Genomic DNA, 5,855 nt, shown 5'->3' on the forward strand with positions numbered 1-5,855 from the left:
TCCATAATTTTCCTTCTTATTGGCCTTTCACTCCTTTTTTCCTTGCCTTTTTGAATTACAACATTTAGAGCCACAACCTTCATTTTCTGACCGTTTCTGTTTTTCCTCTGGTGAATCTCCAAGTAATGGGTTTTCAGTATTCCATATACTTCTTCTAATGTCAGTAAATCAAGATCATATTGATGTTTGATTATAGAGGCTTGGGTAGCCCATTCTTCAAGAAGAGCTCTCAGAAACTTGGTATTTGATCCTTCCCTGTCATACTCTTTTTCAACCAATGATAGATCGTTTAACAGTGTCAGGAATCTATTATAGATGTTAGTAATTGACTCATCTACCTTGGCATTAAACTGTTCATACTCTTGCATAAGAACAACTCTTCTATTCTTTTTATTGTCATTGTACCTTGGCATTGTGTCTCCAAAGAATAACATATCTCTTTTACAGTCTTGCATGCAATTACCCTGTTTGACATCACTTTATCCAAACTGTTATGGAGTATGTTTATGGCTTTTGCATCCTTGAGCATTGTTGCTTTTCCAGTATACGTCCATTAAGATTTTTCTTTCCTGATATAGTGTTGGGAAACAGTTGGTATCATGGACACAACCTTCTCAGGATAAGGAGGTCCTTTATTGATAATGTCAACATATGGATCATCAATATAGGAAACCATGGGGCCAACCTTCTCTTCATATTCTACCAACATGGATTTATTTCCATTCATATGTGCAGAATAGCCATTATCCAGTAGAAGACCGTTCTTCTTATTTCTCTGTAATCAGAAATATGGAAATTAGTTAGCATTTTTAAGAACCCACACTTATTGGGTCCTTTTTTTCATCTTATGTATTTTTTTCAAGTGAAGACTTCCTTTCAGGGTTTGAGCCATCGAGATTTGACCCATCAGGAGTTGCTCCATCGTATTTGATCCATCAGGATTTGTCTTGACAATTTTAAGTTACAAAATGCATGCACATCCAAGTTAGCAGTTCTCTTTGAAATATAAATTTTATTGAATTTTGGTAGGATCATAATTATTATGATACAAGCTATGATAATCTTTACATGTGTAAATTAAATTCCAGATACTACCACAGTATAAACAAGGGTTCTGTAGTTTGTAAAATACTGATCTACCACTAATATCAGACCCATGATTTTTAGTTGCTTTTTTTTAATCTTCCTATAATAAATATCAATATAATTAGTATTACCACAGTTAAAACAAGCTTTTCTAGGAGCATCAAGAATGCACTTATAATTGCTTGCTTTATTTATTCCATGTTTTCTATTTCTAACTTTTTTTGCACTAGATTTGTGAAACCTAGCAGTCACTTTACAAATTTTCTTATCTAGTTGATTTTTTGAAAGAAGACCTATATTTTTATCTTTCTTTTCTTTCACACTAAATTCAAGTTTCTTCTTATCAGAATTTTTAGAGGTAGACCCTACTTCATAAATTGACTTTATTCCATTTTCATTAGTACTGACAAATTTCACAGGTGTGGTATTATTAATAATTTTAATGATATTCCTATCAGTCAGTTTATCATAAACTAGTCACTCTTTCCAGTTTTTGTCACTAATGAAGTTATGAACTTTTTTTTCCTAAATTCATCATTTTAAACACTTCTCTTTCTTTTACAAGAGTTTCCTCTAGCATGGCATACGTAATATTTATCTAAGGTTCATTATGTTGAGAAATTTTGTAGGCTTTTTCATTTTCATGCATGCATAATAACTCGGCTTCTAAGTGATCATTTCTCTTTTTAAGTTCTTTATTCTCAGTAATTAGAGTGTCATTTTCAGTTGACTTACTCTTGAAATTAACATGCAGAGAATATAAGAAAGTTTTCAATTCAGACATGTCATTAGTATCAATAGGGGAAAATAACTTAAGGTACCTTATCAGTTTTTGACACATCCTCTTCATGAGTTGCCATGAGTGAATATCATTTTTTCATTATTATTAGTTACCGATGTGTCCATCTAGTCTTTATTGGAGTTTGATGTGAATAATGCCTTTCTAGTTGACTTGGGGCACTCAGTAGCCAGATGTCCCCTTCCGCTATAGTTATTTCAAGTCACCTTACACTTATCAAACTTCCTTCCCTTGGTTAACTTTCCCTTGGGGCACTCATTAGCCAAATCTCCCCTTTCATTGCAATTATTCATCATTATCTGACTCTTCCACAATTTTCCTTCTTATTGGCCTTTCACTCCTTTTTTCCTTGCCTTTTTGAATTACAACATTTAGAGCCACAACCTTCATTTTCTGACCCTTTCTGTTTTTCCTCTTGTGAATCTCCAAGTAATGGGTTTTCAGTATTCCATATACTTCGTCTAATGTCAGTAAATCAAGATCATATTGATGTTTGATTATAGAGGCTTGGGTAGCCCATTCTTCAAGAAGAGCTCTCAGAAACTTGGTATTTGATCCTTTCCTGTCATACTCTTTTTCAACCAATGATAGATTGTTTAACAGTGTCAGGAATCTATCATAGATGTCAGTAATTGACTCATCAGCCTTGGCATTAAACTGTTCATACTCTTGCATAAGAACAACTCTTCTATTCTTTTTATTGTCATTGTACCTTGGCATTGTGTCTCCAAAGAATCACATATCTCTTTTGAAGTCTTGCATGTAATAACCCTATTTGACATCACTTTATCCAAATTGTTATGGAATATGATTATGTCTTTTGCATCCTTGAGCATTGCTGCTTTTCCAGTATACGTCCATTAAGATTTTTCTTTCCTGGATATAGTGTTGGGGAATAGTTGGTATCATGGACACAACCTTCTCAGGATAAGGAGGTCCTTTGTTGATAATGTCAACCTATGAATCATCAATATAGGAAACCATGGGGCCAACCTTCTCTTCATATTCTACCAACAGGTATTTATTTCCATTCATATGTGCAGAATAGCCATTATCCAGTACAAGACCGTTCTTCTTATTTCTCTGTAATCAGAAATATGGAAATTAGTTAGCATTTTTAAGAACCCACACTTATTGAGTCCTTTTTTTCATCTTATGTATTTTTTTCAAGAGAAGACTTCCTTTCAGGGTTCGAGCCATCGAGATTTGACCCATCAGGAGTTGCTCCATCGTATTTGATCCATCAGGATTTTTCTTGACAATTTTAAGTTACAAAATGCATGCACATCCAAATTAGCAGTTCTCTTTGAAATATAAATTTTATTGAATTTTGGCAGGATCATAATTATTATGATACAAGCTATGATAATCTTTACATGTGTAAATTAAATTTCAGATATTACCACAGTGTAAACAAGGGTTCTGTAGTTTGTAAAATACTGATCTACCACTAATATCAGACCCTTGAATTTTAGTTGCTTTTTTTTAATCTTCCTATAATAAATATCAATATGATTAGTATTACCACAGTTAAAACAAGCTTTTCTACGAGCATCAAGAATGCACTTATAATTGCTTGCTTTATTTATTCCATATTTTCTATTTCTAATTTTTTTTGCATTAGATTTGTGAAACCTAGAAGTCACTTTACAAATTTTCATGTCTAGTTGATTTTTAGAAAGAAGACCTATATTTTTATCTTTCTTTTCTTTCACACCAAATTCAAGTTTCTTCTTATCAGAATTTTTAGAGGTAGACCCTACTTCATAAATTGACTTTATTCCATTTTCATCAGTACTGACAAATTTCATAGGTGTGGTATTATTAATAATTTTAATGATATTCCTATCAGTAAATTTATCATAAATTAGACACTCTTTCCAGTTTTTGTCACTAATGAAGTTATGAACTTTTTTTCCTAAATTCATCATTTTAAACACTTCTCTTTCTTTTACAAGAGTTTCCTCTAGCATGTCATACGTAATATTATCTAAGCTTCATTATGTTGAGCCATTTTATAGGCTTTTTCATTTTCATGCATGCATAATAACTCGGCTTCTAAGTGATCATTTCTCTTTTTAAGTTCTTTATTCTCAGTAATTAGACTGTCATTTTCAGTTGACTTATTCTTGAAATTAACATGCAGAGAATATAAGAAAGTTTTCAATTCAGACATGTTATTAGTATCAATATGGGAAAATAACTTAAGGTACCTTATCAGTTTTTGACACATCCTCTTCATGAGTTGCCATGAGTGAATATCATTTTTTCATTATTGTTAGTTACGGATGTGTCCATCTAGTCTTTATTGGAGTTTGATGTGAATAATGCCTTTCCAGTTGACTTGGGGCACTCAGTAGCCAGTTGTCCCCTTCTGTTGTAGTTATTTCAAGTCACCTTATCCTTATCAAACTTCCTTCCCTTGGTTAACTATCCCTTGCACTCAGTAGCCAAATCTCCCCTTTCATTGCAGTTATTCATCAGTATCTGACTCTTCCACAATTTTCCTTGATAAGAACAACTCTTCTATTCTTTTTATTGTCATTGTACCATGGCATTGTGTCTCCAAAGAATCACATATCTCTTTTGCAGTCTTGCATGCAATTACCCTATTCGACATCACTTTATCCAAACTGTTATGGAGTATGTTTATGGCTTTTGCATCCTTGAGCATTGCTGCTTTTCCATTATATGTCCATTAAGATTTTTCTTTCCTGATATAGTGTTGGGGAACAGTTGGTATCATGGACACAACCTTCTCCGGATAAGGAGGTCCTTTGTTGATAATGTCAACATATGCATCATCAATATAGGAAACCATGGGGCCAACCTTCTCTTCATATTCTAACAACATGGATTTATTTCCATTCATATGTGCAGAATAGCCATTATCCAGTACAAGACCGTTCTTCTTATTTCTCTATAATCAGAAATATGGAAATTAGTTAGCATTATTAAGAACTCACACTTATTGGGTCCTTTTTTTCATCTTATGTATTTTTTTTAAGAGAAGACTTCCTTTCAGGATTTGAGCCATCGAGATTTGACCCATCAGAAGTTGCTCCATCGTATTGATCCATTAGGATTTGTCTTGACAATTTTAAGTTACAAAATGCATGCACATCTAAGTTAGTAGTTCTCTTTGAAATATAAATTTTATTGAATTTTGGTAGGATCATAATTATTATGATACAAGCTATAATAATCTTTACATGTGTAAATTAAATTCCAGATGCTACCACAGTGTAAACAAGGGTTCTGTAGTTTGTAAAATACTAATCTACCACTAATATCAGACCCATGAATTTTAGTTGCTTTTTTAATCTTCCTATAATAAATATCAATATGATTACTATTACCATAGTTAAAACAAGCTTTTCTAGGAGCATCAAGAATCCACTTATAATTGCTTGCTTTATTTATTCCATGTTTTCTATTTCTAATTTTTTTGCACTAGATTTGTGAATCTACAAATTTTCTTGTCTAGTTGATTTTTTGAAAGAAGACATATATTTTTATCCTTCTTTTCTTTCACACTAAATTCAAGTTTCTTCTTATTAGAATTGATAGAGGTAGACCCTACTGCATAAATTGACTTTATTCCATTTTCATCAGTACTGACAAATTTCACAGGTGTGGTATTATTAATAATTTTAATGATATTCCTATCAGTAAATTTATCATAAACTAGACACTCTTTCCAGTTTTTGTCACTAATGAAGTTATGAACTTTTTTTCCTAAATTCATCAATTTAAACACTTCTCTTTCTTTTACAAGAGTTTCCTCTAGCATGGCTTACGTAATATTTATCTAAGCTTCATTATGTTGAGCCATTTTATAGGCTTTTTTCATTTTCATGTATGCATAATAACTCGGCTTCTAAGTGATCATTTCTCTTTTTAAGCTCTTTATTCTCAGTAATTAGACTGTCATTTTCAATTGACTTATTCTTGAAATTAACATGCAGAG

This window comes from Apium graveolens, chromosome 8 (assembly GCF_009905375.1).
Source record: "Apium graveolens cultivar Ventura chromosome 8, ASM990537v1, whole genome shotgun sequence".
Classification (NCBI taxonomy): domain Eukaryota; kingdom Viridiplantae; phylum Streptophyta; class Magnoliopsida; order Apiales; family Apiaceae; genus Apium; species Apium graveolens.